Below are 18,461 nucleotides of genomic sequence, written 5' to 3' on the forward strand. Positions count from 1 at the left end.
GTTAAAATGCCAGCCCTAAACATACAGCAAGTGACCTTAACACACAACCCAGGTCCATCCTCAGTCAGCTTCAACTTTTACCTTGATTTGTTTGCACAAGCAGGAGTCACACAAGAGTCCCCTGAGACTTTGTGGTCTAATAGCACCATTCATCCTCCTCTACCTCCACAATCATGCTGTATTGATTTGATATTGGGTGGTTGGGCTGAGGTTGTTCTCACAGTCAGAGATAGAATACTAGCTTGGGGGACTAGATATGGGCCATGAAAAGAACAAACTGGGACTTTTATTTTCCTTCCTGTCCATCTTTCTCTCTTTTGTCTGTCTTTTCCTCTTTAGTCTTCTGTACTGCCTCATTGCAGTCTTTCTCCAACCCCTTAAACTCTCCTTTTCTTTCTCAAAATGTTGTTTGCTACAGCTGATTGCTAGTGAACATCTCTCTTTCCCATGCACTCTTGTTCTTTTCCATCTCTAAATGTCCTTTTCCCTCCCTACCTCCGATGGCTCTTTCCCTCTTGTGCGCTCTCTAGTTCTCTACCACGTCTGTGTGAATGAGACTATTTCCTCCCCCATTCACATCTCTTCCAATATAATTTTCCTGTCTCTCTCCTTTGCTGTGAACATGTGTGCGTGCGTGTCAGTGGCGGCTGCTCTGCTGCTCCTGAAGTCTCTCTACCTGTTTGGAATGTTAAACACCCTAACTCTAACCCTCCAGCATCCTCTCTCTCTTTCTTTTTCTCTCTCTCTCTTTGTCTCTATATTTCTCAGCCTCTCCCTTTCTATCTCTCTGTCCTCTCTGTTTCTTGATTTCTCTCTCTCTCTTTGTCTACATTGATTTCTCGACATCTCTCTTTCTATCTCTCTTTATCTGTCTTTCTCGCTCTCTGTCTCTCTATTTCTCTCTCTCTCTTACCGCAGTCCTCAAAACTTCCAGGATTCTGTTTCAGTAACAGTTCCACATCACATTCCACCTGTGTGTCATTTACTGTTCTCTGGCTCATTCAATTGCAAACATGAATTCTGATGTCAACTGGCCTTTGTGCGGGTGTTACTGTAGGCAGGTTGAGGGGTGTCTCTCGTCTGACATCATAGACTTGCACTGGAAGAGGGTAAACAATTCCCTTTCTTACCATGGTCACCTTCTCTGCATTTCACCCTCCTGATTTTCTCTCTCCTGTAAGTCCTCAGCATTCCTGTCCCTCGCTTACTCTCTCATCCCCCTCTCTTACGTTAATGGAGGATGAACAAAAGCACTGATAGCGTTGAGTCTTTCTGCATTGTGTGGAAGTGGAGGGGTTGGGGGAGGGGGTGACATGCTCAAAGCTTACAGAAGCCAAACACACCAAGGACAGATCATCAATACCAACTGTTGTAGAGATTAGTATTAATGTCAACCAGAACGCTTTTCTTCATTCTTCAGGTTAAAGTTATGGGTGTACTTTATATGCTCATGCTTGATGCGCTGGAATATTACTTTCAAAAGGAAAGTGTCTGCATGACAGTTGTTAACTTACAGCATGGTTTGCAGGTGTTGTGCTGTGTCAGTGCTGTTTGGAACATATTTAGATCCCTATTGGCAAATTACTGTAAGAGCTGCAGTTTTAATTTTCCAGTCTTTGTGTTGACTTCATGCAACTCCTGCAGAGCACCCCCCCCCCCCCCCCCCCACACACACACACACACACGCACACATCTCCACCTCCTATCTGTGTTTTAAGTAAGCATGTAAGTTGACCTTTCTCTGTTGATCCTCTTTTGAAACAGTTCTTTCCAAGTTATTTCATCAAACAGGTCATCAAATGGTGCCAAATTGCTGTTCCCCACTTCTCTATTTCTCTCCTAATTTCTCGCCCTTTCGATCTCTCATCATGTTACTTTAACTGTTTTTTCATCTATTGTTTCCCTTTTACTAATTTGATTTTCTCTGTCCAACCTTTCTCTACCTCTCTTCTAACCCACATTCCGTCATCGATCATGGGTCAATCTTAACCTGTCCCATAGTTCCACCTGTTATTTGATCTTTCCTTCCCTTGTCTCTCTTTTTTTCATTTCCCCTCACTGCCTACCATCTTTTCTTTCACAGTTGAAACCCTACCCCCAACTCTCAGCCAGTTTGTGTATGCGTGGCTTTCTGCTTGCTTGTCTGCCTGCCTGGCGTCACCATGGTGATGAGTTTGGTGCTATCTACCCCTGCTCTTCTTGGCAGGAGTGTGGGTGCTGAGCCGATGGTGCCCCTGTCCCCAGGCCACCAGGCGCTAACAGTAGCATGGCTCCAGCTGACCCTGCCATCTCATCCATATGGAGCCCACATATGGGCCTCATCTATAAGACATACCAGCCTGGAGATACCATACAGACAGAAACAAACCAGAGTACCGTCCTGCTCTACAAGATAGGACTGAATGAGAAGAATGGGGGGGTCATTGAATAATTGAATCAGTGCAGATACAGGAAATAGCGTTGTTGTCGGAGTTTACATAAATATATACAATTAAATTGATCGAAATAAAGGTTTAAATTTGCAAATAAAATCAAATTCGATTGTTTGCTGTATTTGGGTACTTGTTTGAAATGAACAATTAAACGTATGTTATTATCAATAACCTGAGATGCTAAGCCATGTAATTAAGAAGTAACGCCGCACCCTTACATAGTCTTCCAAGCAAGATTAGACAGCTTTGTAGCGAGCGAATCCAGCACACAAGTCTCTGTTTGCTTTTCAAGTGCTCTTCAGGTTAACTAAAAATAAACACCGTGGCATTTTTCTGCTCTAATATTGTCGCTGTCAGCCGTCTGAAGTAGAGACCGAGTTCCCCTCTTGTGGCACACATGTAGTTGTAGTCCGTATCTGTAGTCTGCTGTAGCTGGACGAACAGCGTTCAATGTAAATGACTACTCTACCCAGAAATCCTATCGCTCGAACACAAGCTGGCATCTTTCGCTTCGGGAGTGTTTCCCATTCCCATTAAACAAATACAGTGATGAAGATGGCGGAGGGTTAATGGTGAAAAGAAGAATCTGATGTTCCCACTTAGACAACTGGTGAGTTCCATTGCAGACTGATTTAATGCTTTATTTATATGGCGCGGTTTTCTGCACAAAAAGCATGCCATGTTCGAAACGACGGAAATGCCCAGGCTTCATCTTCCACCGACGGCAAAGTCTCTATACACCAGTAATTGTTGACTGGTGTGCACAGACACGGTGCATGCTCGTTTATTTTGAGAGCGAATAAAGTGTATACTGTTGGGCTAAGCCAAGTTTGGAATTGTATAGCTTTTGAAATCGCTAAAGGATCGTTCATCGAATCGAGGATTTGATCGTATTTGCCTCTGCATCATGTTGGTTAGGCTACCTTTTAACTTAACTTTTAGGCAAGAGATTCGAACTTATGGGCTGATGAATGGGCGTTTTTAAAATGTCTGTGCAGGTGATGTGCTGCTTTCTGTACTTAAGTTCACTGATGTTGCTGTCGCTGTTTGTGTCGCCCGGGCAGGGTAAAGTTTAGTCAAATTTAAATGCCTCTCCCTTTCACGCGCACACACTCAAGAAAATGTGCCTGTGTGTAGCCTATAGCCTACGTGGGTGTGTGTCTGGAGTTGACAGCGGTGCATAGTGCCGTTTGCACCTTTATTTTGACACAAAGAGAATGCTTCGAAATATTTTCTTCAGTTACCTACTAAAGGCTACCGGTTTGACTGTTGAACAAATAGGCTACATTGGTGCGTGAGTGCCAGAGTTGGATACGTAGAGGGTATTTGTGGATCGTTGCGCAATGCTTTGAATTTGTATGACTTGGTTTAATTGTTCGAAAGGCTTCAGTAATCTATTACTTCTTTTACCGTGAATTGATTAAGTGAAAAATTATTTCAGGCATGTTGTCGAGAAAGATATCTTTCTGCTAAAGCTTAGGGGTGTATATTTTCCGTACAGTTTGCTCACACGCCGGTCCTGTTGCTGATTCGGACCCAAGTGAAGGGTCGCGATGGGCATTCTCTTCCTTTCTACTAAGTGCAGAAGCCTACAAACCCCAGAAAAGTTGAATATGGTTTGCTTGTTCATTTTTCTTTTTCTCGGAGCCTGCAGGAGAGAATGCAGGGGAGGTGTGTCAGGGGGCCATGATCTGCAGTTAATTATAAAAGCCTAGTTTAACTTTAGCATTGAGGTTTGGGCTTTGTTCCCAGATGACCTGGTTGTGTGTTGAATAGAGGGGTGTGGCAGAGAGGAGCCCACATCTTGTTCCACAGCTCCATCCTGACAGATTTACAGTGAAGTCCCTGTGTCCAAACCATCAATAAACACACAGGGACAAACACTCTCCCATAATGTGCCCTTACTGGGTGTTTCCAATTTGTAGGGGGAAAGGGGAGGCTGAACACTGGCAGCCTGCTGGGCTTGTAGGTCCCCACATGGGGATGGGGGGGGGGGGGGGGGAGTGGACGTGGGGATAAATGGATGGATAAGGAGGAGGATGACAGTGATGCATGGTGTTTGCTCAAGGGGGTGGGTAGGGGGGCTGGGGGCAAGAGGCAATGTTGGTGACTGGGTCAGGGCTGGGGACAGGGCTATACAGACTGCCTAGAGGAGGGGGAGTCAAGACCACACAACCTCACCTGGGACCATGGGAATGGATAAAGCAAGTGGGATTCCTTTAGGGCTTTAGGCCACATGCTCGTATTATATATGCTGCTGTTTTCTATTGCTCATTCTTCTCTCTCTCTCTCTCTCTCTCTCTCATCTTCTCATTGTCTCCTGTCTGTCTCCTGCAGTATGGTGAGCTGTTGTTGTTGGGGCCCCCGTCCCATGTGTCAGTATGCGTTAAACATGAATTAATCTTCAGACTCTCTCATTGATTTTACTCTATGGAGGAGGGGAAAGAGGCAGCCTTTCATCTCACTCATTTTCCTTATCCCTTCATTTACTGATCTTCAAACCAGTTAGGCCTGGTGCCTGCTGGGTTCTGAGTTTTGTTCCAGGATTGGAATTTTAGTCTTTTAAATGATTAACTATTCTTGTGCATTCGCACGCACACGCACACGCACACGCACACACAGAGCAGTCACACACAGAGTAGTCACACCCGTCTTCCCCACCCTGGGTCTTCCCAACAAACAGGGCTCCCCTCCTTCCCAGTCAAGGCATCTCTTACACATTTCTTGACTTAACACATATTCTTCCAGTGGTGAGTGAGGTGAGAACTGGGGCAGATGTGTGCGATACAGCACTTACAGTTGAGGCCGTAACTGTCCAGGAAGTGGCCTAACCACCAAACTTCTGGGCTGCCGACACAGTGATCTGCCTTCACAGAGTGAAGATAGCACTACTTGTTGCTTCACTGCTGGGCTAAACAATATCATAACTCTGAAGTGAGCAGTTCATGTCGGGACAAAAGCTTCAGGGTTGTTCACTTGATGCTGCCCTTGAACGGAGTTGTTAACTTGCATTCTGAGCTGAATAGGCGCTTGGTGTGCTGGTGTGGATCACAGATGCTGAAAGGTGACCTGAAATATGAAACCTGGTATCAATAGACTATGATCAGATGAATGGATGAACCTTGAATACCAACTGATAGCGGACTCTGTACAACAGTACTTCTCAGAGGAGTGTTTAACATAGTCTAGGTAAGGAGTTGAGAGAGAGACAGAGAGAGACAGAGAGAGACTGCGAGGTTTGCTTGCTCTGGGATTCTCTCTCTGTATTTCCAGCGTATGCCTCGGAGTGCAGTTCATGTCCTCCAGTTTTTTATTTTCTGAGAACTGTCACAGCTGTGAGAGGAATGCCAAGTGTCTATCTTTCACTGTTGCTCTCGGTATTTCTTTCTCTTGCTTTCTTCCTCTGTCTGTATCTCTCTCTACACCTGCATCCTCCTCCCACATATTCCCTCCTCAACCCCCTCTCCTCTCTTTTACCTTACTCATAATTAAATTGAGAGTCCTAATCCCTGCTAAGTCTGAATTTTAGTGCTGGCTAAATAAGTGAAGTCTGCTGTGCACTCAGATAACTGAGTTGAAGGCATTTGAATAGGCATGTTTGCCTGTTTGACAGTAGGTGTGTGCCTGAGTGCATGCACATGTTTGTTTATGTCTGTGGTGTGTGGGTGGGTGGTGAGGATAGTATTGTCTGTCTGTGTGTCTATACGCTCACTGTGTGGGGTGTCTGACACCAGCTCTTCTGAATGGTTTCCAGATGCAGCTCCGAGTGACTGAGACAGCCCTGCTCAGGTTGGTCTATATACACATGTGGTCAAATCCCATACGTCCTGTATGCTAGGTGGCACTGGGTCTCTCTCTGCTCTGTCAAGAGGTCCACACGCACGTGATGGGGAGGGGGAGGCAGAGTAGGAGCAAGAGGAGTGTCTTTTATTTATTTTATTATTAACGTGGCGACTCCCGCTAAAATTCAGGGAGTGCTGTTGCATCCAGCTGTTACTGGTTGCGCGAGGCTTGGTTGCCAAGGCAACACAGCCCTGCGCGCCGGCTCAAGGTCGTTCATCCAGTTCTGAAGCGAGTAGCGAGCTACACACACGATGCACACGGGTGGAGAGGAAAAGAGAAAAGGATAGCGCAGAACAACTTCAAAGTGACCAATCACAGTCCCTTCACTGGTATTAGCATTGGCAAAAAAGAACTCCCTCCCTCCTTCTCACAATTGCCCCCCCCTTTTCCCTTTAAAGAAACAAACAAAAGAGAACCCCTGGCCTTGGGGCTTGTAGGTTCTTTTGCCAGCTGATAAAATATTTAGCTGGTCAGTGGGAGACGGAGAGAAACAGAGAGGAGAAGAGAGAAGGGACTCTGTGGCCAGAGGTGTTGAGGTGGACTGGGAGTTGTGTTCTCCATTGTGGAATGGTGCATTGCTCTGAGGCTACCTGGGGCTACCTTCTTCTAACTGGACCCTCCCTCCCTCCCTTTTCTTGAGATGTGGGAGTGAAGGGTTCTGCATGTCTGCCAGGAATGACTTCAGTCATTCCCTCGTAGGATGCACTAAGTCACATGCAGTACATTTTCTCAGTGAGAAAGTCTACCGTGTTAAAGGTTGTAGTCACATGAAGGGGAATAAAACCAAAAGTGACCCGAGGGAGAAAAATGGAGGAGCAACCCAACGAGGACTGGTGTTGCTCCACACTCGCCAGTGTAACAAGTGTGTTTGGGTTCCTGTATTTGGATCCTCTGTCCAGAGCTTTACAGGAATATATGGGGGAATGTTTCCCTCTGTGGGTGCTGGCTGCCTTCTACAGGGTGCACGCAGAGTTCAGCAGGCTGGACTGGCTCGTCAGAATCCATTATTTGTTGGGGAGAGTATTAAGGAAATGTGTCACTTTCTTTAGCTGTGAATAACGTTATGGTTTTTAGTGTTGCCGTGTGTGAGTGAGTTGGTGAGAGAGAGAGAGAACATAGGCTGTTGACGTGGGGAGGGGGGAGGGGTAGTTTCACATTTCTCGTTGCTCTCCCGACTGTAAAGTAATAGCTGCTTGTTAAAGGGGTCTGCAGTGAGTGGTTCATTGGTGTGTGTGTGTGTGTAGAAGGAGATTCAGTTTTTTTTACTTTCATTGTAAAAGAGTCTAGTTTACGTGCTTAAGAGACTGTCCCCCCCCCCCTCCACACACACACACAGTTAAGGAGTTGGAGCTAAGGTAAATGTTACCAGCTGCAGCACAGCTAGTGAGTGGCTTCAACTCTGCCTGAACCCATCTGTTATGTGGCCATCTCCTCCGTTTATTTCCCCCTCTCTCCTGCCTGGCCAGCCTTACACCCCACACCTCCATACCACCACAACCCCCACCCATGTCCAGCGACACTAGCATCCTTATTCTACCAACCCCAACCCCCAATCACCTTGGCTTGGTCTGAACAGCAGGGATCAGGCTGTGATTGGCTCCCTCCCTCCCTCCCGAGGTTAGTGGATGTCGTTGTGGTGTCACTATGAGGGTTGGTTACCTTGGTTGTGTTGCAGCATACCATGCAGTACCAGTGTAGCCCCCCCATGCAGACTGTAAGCTCGTGCTCAACACCCCACCCATCTCCTGTGGCTTTGCTGTCTCTTACACAATAAGACTTTAGGTTTAGTAGATTCAGCTTTTTTGTAGAATTCTGCTTCTTGTTCTTTTCCCCCTCCCCACTCTCTTCCTCTTACCCATGTTCATAGTAAACTGGTTAGTGTCAGGAGAGGTACATTGTAGTAAACAGACAGGGACAACAGAAAGCACTCTTCAATGGAAATAGGACAACATTTAAATATTAATTTGTTGCAATGTAATACTTGACTTTGTGCTTGTGTCACAGGGGTCATGGTGTTGCGCGTGAGTAGAGCTCCCTCCCGATCTGCCCATACTGTTGTGCGTGCGCTTCCTCTGAAGGCTGACTTAGGGTTCTCCGTTTTCCAAAAAACGGACACATGGGAACGCCTTCGTCTACATGGAACGCCCTCTCCAAGCTCTCCAAGAGCTCGACGTACACCTCGTGAATTTGCTATCCGTCCTATTTTCAGATAGTTACGGATACCCCCTTTGCTGTGATTGGTCCGCTAACGACATCATTACCGTTGCGTCACCTACTCTTCTGGCGGTGCATTGTTTTCGGCACCCACAGCCTACAGAGAACCATAAACGAAAAAGTGTATCGTATCCGTCCGCCCACCCATCCGTAAAAGGAGTCGGAGTAGCATATAAAGGCCTTGACACACGGACGCAACAACCACCTCTATAAACACTGCTTCAACCAGCCACTCCACTGAAAAGCTAGCTGTTTGACGGCACGGCTGGGTGGTTCTTTGTTCTTTTTGACAGTTTTCTTTGTGTTTAAAAAACAAATAAAAAACATGCAGTCCAAACTTTACCCAACAGAGTGTGTGTGGAACACATGACTGGGATGTAATATCATCTGTGCTTTGCTGGACTCCCCTACAGAGTCGGGTAACAGCTTCACACACCACCCCTGGGCGGAGGTGTGTGTGTCACTGAACTAATTCTTCACCTGCTGTTGAGACTGGTAAGGTACAGTCAGTCTGGCCTGCTGGCTGGAGTGAAATGGGCTGTGGGGAATGCAAATGAAATTCTCTAAAGAACATGCAGCTACACGAGCTGATGCTGCCGAGGCTAGGGCAGAGAGGGGAGAGGAGGGAGGGATCACGGGAGGGTAGAAGAGGCAAGTGGCATTGCAAGAGAGGATATCAATAGAAAGAAGAGGATGAATGGGGACAGTAGTGGTAAACTCAAGCTGAGAAACACGTAACATGGTGCTGCTGCTAGCTCTGGTGGGTGATCATTCTGTTGAATGCCTGGTACTGCTTAGTCCTGCACATGGGTAAATGTCAGCAACGCTTATACTGATTCCAAGAAAGGTATGGCACAGTATGGTCTTATAGACAAACACAGATGGTAACAGGGATAGAAACCATTTCTCACTCACACTTTTCTGACGGGCCTTCAGAAAGCCCTTGTACAGAATATGTGCAAGCCCAGCACGATCGCTCTCTCTCTCTCGCACACCAATCTAAAAATAACCATCTTTTTACTGGTCTTAGAGAGAGGGAGAAGAGAGAGGGAGAAGGAGAGAGAAAGGAGTGAGTGAGTGAGTGAGTATGGGGGGTCTGAAAAAGAGGGAGAGGAGAGAGATGATACAGGGAGAGCAGGAGGGGATGAGAGCGAAGGGCAGAATGGGAGGACGGGGAGAGTGAAAGAGGAACACAGGTCCTCAGAAAGAGAGAAGCCATCAATAATTTACCTCGAGACTGTGGCTGTGGTGTGACCTTTAGCTGGTCGCTAGTGCTCAGACACATTCACACACATTCACACCTCCAACACCTGGCTGCTCCCCATCACATGCTATTGTAGAGACATCCTCAATGCTCACATGGAATGTGTGTGATGCGCTGGCTGTCCGTCCCCTTATCTTACCCCCTTGTTGGGAAGTTTGCTCGGTGTTGTGTTTAAAGCTTTGTGTTATATTGTCACGTGGACAGTACACAAGGCCCTTGTATGTGTGTGTGCGTGTTGGGGGGGGGGGGGGGGACCGGCTAGGGGAAGTTAAACACACACACAAACATGTTCGTGCGTGCACACATACAGTTTATTGGACCCTAACTAATCACCCTTAATTGATGTGTGTTCTGTATTTGACCTTTGCCATGACTCCGCTAAGCAGCACAAAAACATGGATAACAACAGCCTTAGGTCAAACACCCCTTGTTGCTAGGTGGTAACAACATGTTAAACTGTGTAGCAAGTTGACCTGTGCCTGAGTGTGGCTGTGAGTGTCTGGATGTGTCCAGGACCTCAACCAACGAAAACAGCACTAACCACCAAGGACAAAGACGACAAGTACTTCACACTTTGAATCTGCTTTTCTTGAAAGAGAGAAGAAGGGAAGTTGAGGAGGAGGAGAGCATAAAATGGGAGTGTGGGAGTTCCTGGGTTTCCATCCCAAAGGGGGTTGTGGGTGCAGGGGTTTGAAGGGAGGGAAGAATGGGTGTTGCAGTTGACATTGTTAAATGCAAGTGTTTTTCTAACAGACCATTTACTATGTAACCAGAGCCCAGAGGAAACCTTAGCCCTGGCCCTCCCAGGGGAGGGGTGGACACCTCTCTGTTTTGGCAGTTTAAGGGGGGGGGGGGGGGGCAGTGCTGCTCAGGCATGTCTGTCATTGAAGCCCTCAGATTTCCCCAGTGTGTTTGGTGTGTGTGCGCATGCGCGCAATGGAAAAAATGTGTTAGTGTTAGCAAAATGATTCTGGAAAATGTTTTAGCTTGTGTGATTTCCACTCTTTGTGTCTGAATCTGTCACAGTCTCTCACAGTATCTGATGGGGGCCCAGGTAAACTGGGGGCAGTCACTCCCTCCTTCCCCATGGAACTCAATACCAGCGCAAAACATCCCCCAGATCCTCAGTCCGACCCCAGCTCAGGGCAAAGGCTATCCTCTACCTGATAGAGAAAAGAAGAAAGGGAAGGGAGGCTTTTGGAGTGGGAGAAGAGATGATGAGGCCCCAGTCTCCTCAATGAGTGACAGGCAGCAGTAAGATGATACGTGGTTGGAACCTGGCTTAGCTACTAGCCTGTCACCAGTCACTAGTGTTCATAGCAGGCGGCGGCGATCCGACTGAGGGTGAAGGTGGGCTTGTCTGTTTGCCCCTCAGATACCTTCTTTTCTGTCTTCGCTACACACTTGGGACTGCAGACTGTACTTACATACTGTTTTCTCTCTGCGTGACGTAGTAGTAGTAGGAGGGGGGGGGGGGGGGGGGGTTGTGCTGTTGATGTTAAGACTGAATTGACAGGAAGCTCTTTCAAGACCCAGGGTTTGTTAATTAACCACACATTCACGAGAGAGACAGAAAGAGAGAGAAAGCGTCGCTTCTCCTCTCCACTCTTCCCGAGGCTGTGAGGCATTGTGCTCTCTCTTCCAGCCATTCCTGGCTCTTCACAGACTGCTCTCCACTCCGCTCGCTCTGTTTGCCAAGCCGCCCCTCCCCTCCTGTAGCTGAAGCTATGATCTAACTGCAGCCTCCTCCCCCCTCACACACGCGCACACACACGTACACACAAACATTCAGCGGTGGCTGCTCTGCATAGAGATATGGGCGTGCCTCTGCAGTTGTTGTATGTGTGTGTGGAACAACAACCAGAAGAGGAACGTGTACTGTGGACTCTGGCTATGTCAATACCATGGTATGCTTTGTTTTTCTCTAGGAGGACTGTTGATCTTGTGGTTCTGGTCCTCCCCCCTCCCCTTCTCCCTCTGTCCCTCTCATCAGTTCCAACGCAGTCATATTGGTGGCAAGTAGGAGACAGAAATAAGAAAAAGCGAGCAGAGAAAAGTATCTGCTGAGAGGAGGTAGAAAAAGAGCAAGTGGAAAAAGGAGGGAGAAACGGTGGAAATGGAGAGGCGAGCCTCAGATCTTTACAGGCACATTCTTGGAGTGGGTCAAAGTTCCCCCAGCAGCCGTTGCTGTGTTCTGATTGGCTGTGGAAAGGTGAAATTAAAACCACGGTAAACTTTTGACCCTGCAGGAGCCGGGGAGGAACGCCCATTGCTGGAGCGTGAGCGCGCCTCTCACTCTTTTTCTATCTCACTCCCTCTTGCTCTCTCGCTCTCCGTCTCTCTGCTCCCTTACAGTCCTCCCCAGTTCTCTCATTCGCCTGTTTTCTCTGTCTCTCTCTCTCTCTGGTTTTTCTCCCCCTGTCCTTTTCTCTGCCGTGAATTTGTGCACCGCCGCATATAGCCTGATGAGAGGGGAGGGGGAGGGAGGGCTAGGCACAGCACGCAGGAAAGGGCTGGGGGAGGGGTGGAGAGGGAGGAGACAGCAGGAGAGGGGGGATGGGGAGGGAGACAGAGAAGCAGAGAGAGAGAGAGAGAGAGAGCAGGAGAAAAGGACAGAGCAAGAGGGAGAGAGAAAGAGGCAGAGAGGAGGAATGCAGCCTATTTGACTGTGTGCCATAATTTCACAAACTGTTCCCTGTTAAAAGGGAGAGGATGTAGAAGGAAGAAGAGAATGTATAAATAGACATGTAACTGTGGGTCTGAGCTCCAGTGAGCGCCAGGGCGGGGGATCCCATTTTTACTGCTAATGTTTTCTCTCATTACACATCAAACGGTTTAAGGGGGTCTCGAGTCGGGCGATTTAACAAGATTTCATGAGCTAACTAGAAGAGCAGCTCTCTCCCTCTCACTGCCTGCTTTGATTCAACTCACACTCACACATTCGCAGGCAGAGGGCTGCGCTGTCTAGTCTACTGTTCCGCACTAGCCTAGCCAGTGCTAATTGTTTTTTTTCCTCCCCCATTCTCTTTCTGCTTCTTTATCTCTAAGCTGGCAGCTCCAGCACCACCCTTCAGAGAATAGTTAGCCACTCCACATACACACACACCACATACAGGTGTAAGAGTGAACTACTCTTTAATGTTTTCAGCTGGTTGCCAGCGATGATGGCACATTGACAGTTCTGTCAGTTTCTGTGTTTTAATTTGATTGAAGTAATCCCTTTTGATTTGGATTAAGCTGTGTGAGCAAAAGATTGTTATGATATGATGTTGTGTTCTGCAGGGTAATGCTCCAGTAGAGGTGGAGGATGATTGACAGCAGGTGGTTGGGAGGGGGTGAGGTTGGGGCTGGATGGTTGAGGGTTTGTGGAGGGATGTCAGAGTATACAGGTTAGAGGAAAACAGGAGAGGTGTTGAATATTGAGTTAAACACAGGGAGAGGGAAATGGAGGGAGGTACAACAGTGTCAGGGAGGGAGAGAGTGGATGGCTGTAGTTATGGGAGGAGATGAGAGCAGTTCTCTGGCCCTGTGCCCACTCTCCCCCACTCCCCCTGCACAATGGGCACCATATGGTCTCATAATGTATGGAGCTCACATCAGCTCTCTTCCCAAACTGTTTTCCTCTCCACTTCTCCACCACACCCCCTCTCCCAGCCAATTACCTCACCCTTAAGAGACAGCCCATTAGATAAGCCACACGCACACACATACACACACATACACACACCATTAGGTAAGGAGCACCCTCGCTGACACACACGCGCACCGTCTTGCGATAGAGCACCACCACAAACATGTGTACTCACGCACACGCATCCAGTTAGATAGGGGTCCCATCCCCCCTAATGGGAAAGAAGATTGATACAGCCAGAAAATAAAGATTTCTCAAGATGTTGCTCTCCCCCCAGTTTGTTGATTTAAATATTTCAAGCTAAGATGGTATATTTCTTTCCATTGTGAAGTCATGGAAATTTTTTCTCTGATGCAAATTGGAAGTTAGCCGAGACTCTAGAGCAGAAAAGGTAGGCTAGTGTATTTGCAGGCAGGTTAGGTAACTGTTGTAGTGTGACTGGATGTCAGAATTTGTAGTATTTTCATTGTGTAGTGGTTTATTTAAGGTTTCATTGTTTGTGTGGCCATTCTGCATGTTGCCAAGCAGTTTCCCTGGTTCTCCAGTGCTTTTGTCTGTGGGAGTGATGAATGGCAGGTACAGAGCTAATGTGATTTGGACGCTCCACCAGGAGGGAGAGATGAAACGAGAGAGGGACAGAGGGAAGGGAAAGAGAGAGGGGGGTGGGGGTGGAACAGGAGAGATCGGGGAGAGGGAGGTCAGAGAGGAGGAAAGGGATGGAGGAAGAAAGAGGGATGAGAGAGAGCAGCCTATGCAGGGAGCTTGGTTCTGCAGGTAACCAATGTGGATGTCTCTCTCAGCATGGTCACCCAGTGGTACAGTAAGCTTGTCTGTCCGTCCGTCTGACTGGCTATGACTCTCTGTCTGCTTGTCTTTCTTTATGTCTGACTCTGGCTCTCTCTCTTTCTCCTTCTGCCTGTCTCTCTGTCAGTATATTTAAAATATAATGCAAATACATGCGGACGTATACATATATATGCAGATACAGATGTGTGTCTCTCTCTCTCAAATTAACATCCAGTGGAAAATGGCTTTGTGCCTGCCTGTCTCTGTCTGTCGCTGTGTGACTCTCAGCCCACCCTTCAGTGCTGGTGTGATGTGGTCGATGCTCATCAGATGCAGCCTAAAATAGAACCTGTCCACACACAGTAAACATTTTTATTTATTAATTAATTTGGCTGATGCTTTTTATCCAAACTGATGTAGAGCACAGTGGGGATTTTGACCCATGACTTCTTGATCAGTAGTCACATTTTATCCTACGTTTTTATCTTTGTCCTTGATCTAATGTTTTTAGGGGATAGTTATGTTGAGGTTGTGTCTGTGATGGAAGGTGGATGTCACTGCAGGCAAGGAGTCAAGACTGGGCGTAAATATGAGTCAGACATTGCTGTTCTCCACTGTTGCCGTGGCAGCAGATTGACCATCAGGGGTAGGGTTAGGAGGCTGGGGTAGGGCTTATTGATTGACCTATTACACTAATGTGAAATCTCTCATGAGTTTCTCCACTCTCCTACAAACTCTCATCCTTTCCTCTAATGCTCCCACACATTGTTAGAGGCAATATTCTTTGGGGAGGAAGGATATTGGTCTTAAGGCCCGTTTACACCAAGGACGATAACGATAACTACAACTATAACAATAACTATATTTGCGTCCACACCAACCTCGATGATTAGCTTTTCGTCTTCCATTTCCAATGCGTGGGCACTTTAAATTAGGATGGATTCTGATTGGCTGTCATTCTTCTTCATCAGATGGAGAAAAAAACTGTTCTGCTATATAGTTGTCGTTATCGTTATGTTGTGCTCCCGCCTATAGATTTAAATATAGAACGATTCTTAAAACTGTATAGTTAGTGTTATCGTTCTTGGTGTGAACGGCCTTTACTGTAGGTCTGCTGCGTAGACACAACGCACTTAGGTTATTGGCTCTTTAAATAAACATGACTTAACTACCACATTACTACTGCTCACTTTTAATTTTCTCCCTGATATGATGAACTTATGCATGATTCATGAAGTTCAAAGTGGTGTTTTAAAAAGGCCAGTTCTTCTTTTCATGATCCTCTCTGTGATCCAGTCCTGGCTGCATGCTCATTCAGCTATGCCTCCTGCTGTATAGAGTTTCTCACCAGGGGAACAATATGATGGGTGTTTTGATCTGGTTCTGCCACTGATATTTACACACACACGGCTTACACAGTCTCGTGTTTTTCTACTGGGTTCAGCTGAAGTAGACAGATGAGGATGTGTTTTTGCCCGTTTCTTATATTATCTCGCTTCTGCCTGTAGCTTCTGCGCAACTTTATAGCCAGCCCCAACACATAGAAACCTGTCCTTTTTCTCTGTCTCCCTTAGTCTCTCACTCTTACTGGCGCACGCGCACACGCTCACTCTCACAAGCACACTCTCACACACGCACACTCTCACTCTCACATGCACACTTGCATGCACACTCTCACTCTCACACGCACACTTTAACACACGCATGCACACACCCTAAGCTTCTGGCTTTAACCGTTTGGCATTTTTCCATTAGAAGCAGCAAAGGATCGTGGAAAAAGTATTTTTCTCTCACTCACTTGCTCACACAGCATCACCCTCTCTGTCTAGCACTCCCCTTTTCCTCTAACCCTACAGGCATGAGGGAAGTGAACGTACACACTGCACACATGTTCAACACATGGCTGGTCCGGGTCCCCTTCAGTAAAGTCAACCCTATTGTTGATGTCCGCACATTCTATACAACGTGTTGATGCCAGTGACCCCAGGGAGTTGGAGCAGGCATGGCCCAGACCTGCAGTGGAGGTTCAGTTGTTTCCTTCCTGCAACCCTCATCTTTTAATATGCTAAAATGGAGGGTAAGATTAAAGTACGTCTTTGTGTTTTTTTTTTTGTGTCTTAAACAAAGTTGTCCTCGTGGACTAAAAGCCTTTAGTTTCTCTGTCCTGGGTGTAAATAACTTCATAGTTGGTGTTTGTTCTTGGAAGAGATGACTCATGTAAAGGCCTGTTTCCTCTTTTGAATATGTAAATGTCAGGTGGCTGAGCAGTTAGGGAATCGGGATAGTAATCAGAAGGTTGCTGGTTCGATTCTCGACCGTGCAAAATGGCGTTGTGTCCTTGGGCAAGGCACTTCACCCTACTTGCCTCGGGGGAAATGTCCCTGTACTTACTATAAGTCGCTCTGGATAAGAGCGTCTGCTAAATGTAAATGTAATGTAAATGTGTGATGACACCCTGAACGACTGTTAGAGCTGTGGAGCTCCAGTACCATCTCTCTCCTCCTCTTCCTCCAGGGAGAGGAGGGCCCGGTGGTGTTCCTCCAGTACCATGGCCACTCTGAGGATGGCCTTCCATTGACAGCACATAACAACATCTCCACTGCTGGTCTTTATTGAGGTTAAAGCCTGGGCTGATGGGTGCAGTGGAGGCTGTCACTGTTGTCTTGTGTCTGAATAGGAGGTCAGTGGTGCGTTTTGTATGGGGTTCTTTTGATTCAAGGATAGGGGAGCTGAGGAGGCCTTCCCCTCTCCGGTCCCCCTCATCTGTGGAGCTCGGCTCTGGACCGGGGGCTTTATTAGCCTCTGTGGTCTGATTTGTTTAAGGCGAGGCAAGGTGCCAAGATGTGGCTTGGCTCAGCCTCTGCTCCAGTGTAAGTGCTGGTTTTGTTGCTGGGACTGGACTAAGCTCAGCTAAGCAGAGTCACCCAGAGTTTGTCCCTGCACACACATACACCCCCCCCCCCCCCTCTCTCTCCTTCTCTATAGCTTTACTGTTGGTATAACTGCAGTGTTTGTGTGAACTGGCTGACACATACAGTTTCCTGTATTATAAGCCAAAACTTATGGCTAGAAAAACACACAATAAAGAAAGAGAAAAGTATAGAGGATATGTTGACTCCCAAATTGTGGAGACAAATGCTTATCATTTTTGTGCTCCTGGTGTACTTTTGCATGGTGCAGATCTAGTCGTTGGAAGGCAGTGTTGGCCCAGGCCTGCAGTACTTTATGCAAGTCTTATGAAAGAGGGGGTTGGTTGTACTTGTCACCATGACCTCCACTATAACTTTCCACACACCGCCAAGCCATCTTCCTCTCCTCTTCTGTCCACCTGTTGGTTAGAGGAGGGGGAGGACAGAGAGGGAACAGTTCAGGTTTTCACAGATGGAAGTGAACAAACACAGACCCCTTTATATATTCAGAGCATTAGTTCAATAGTCATTGTTTAATGCCAGGGAGATGAGTGGAGGAATCATTCATTTGTCTGAACAGAACACGCACACGCATGCATCACAATCACATGGACTGTATACATTTGGAGGATGTGATGAGCAGATTTGAGTTCCATTAAATGAGCACCATCATGAACTAACATTCAGCCAGTGCCGTACATCCTTGTAACACTTGATGTAACAGTTGATGTGAGCCCAAGGTAGTAACACTCCCCCAGAAGTCTCTCGGCTCGTCTACATGTCTTGCTAGACGTCACTATACTTTTTTTTAACCTACAGCCAAAATGGAGTCAGTTCCCCATTGTCTCATACATGGTAAATTCTCTCTGCTTAGGCAATCATTCACAGTTCTTTCCTCAGTTTTTCTCTCCTCTCAATTAATAGGAAACACGTCGGCTGAAGGAGAACCTTTGTTGGTTTGTGAGGGGCCATACATCACCCAAACTACAGCCCCCCCTGACAGCCTCCATCTGGTCTCAATTGGGGGGTGGGGGGGGGGGGTCACTGGTCATGTATGGCACACTCATACACACACTCATAGACACACACACACAAATGCACACGCATACACACAAACACACATGCAAATGTGCAACCAGACACACAAGGCATGGACTTGTACACACAGGAGTATGTTCATGGACACATTTGGTATTTCCTAGGTTTGTTTTCACTGATAACAGGGTGTCATGGAAACGCCTACCTCTCACCATGGTTACTCACTCTACACCCTAAGAGGATCCACTCCTGTGAATGACCAGACCAACCACTTCAATGTTTATATACACACAAACATGTTATTTTGTGTTACCCCTGGCATGGATTTTACCAAGAAACTGGGT

General features: G+C 47.0%; 1 protein-coding gene across 1 annotated transcript in view; it reads left to right on the forward strand.

Annotated features, from left to right (window-relative positions):
* Positions 1-2,922: 2,922 nt before the first annotated feature.
* The window catches only part of LOC146252076 (nuclear receptor coactivator 3-like), a 34,855-nt gene continuing 19,316 nt past the window's right edge, over positions 2,923-18,461 (forward strand). Inside the window, exon 1 of the mRNA XM_084680402.1 lies at positions 2,923-3,042. The gene's annotated coding sequence lies outside the window, so the exon portion shown is untranslated. The remainder of the gene's footprint in view (positions 3,043-18,461) is intronic.

This window comes from Hypomesus nipponensis, chromosome 18, assembly GCF_054491055.1.
Source record: "Hypomesus nipponensis isolate SF chromosome 18, ASM5449105v1, whole genome shotgun sequence".
In the NCBI taxonomy this organism is placed as follows: domain Eukaryota; kingdom Metazoa; phylum Chordata; class Actinopteri; order Osmeriformes; family Osmeridae; genus Hypomesus; species Hypomesus nipponensis.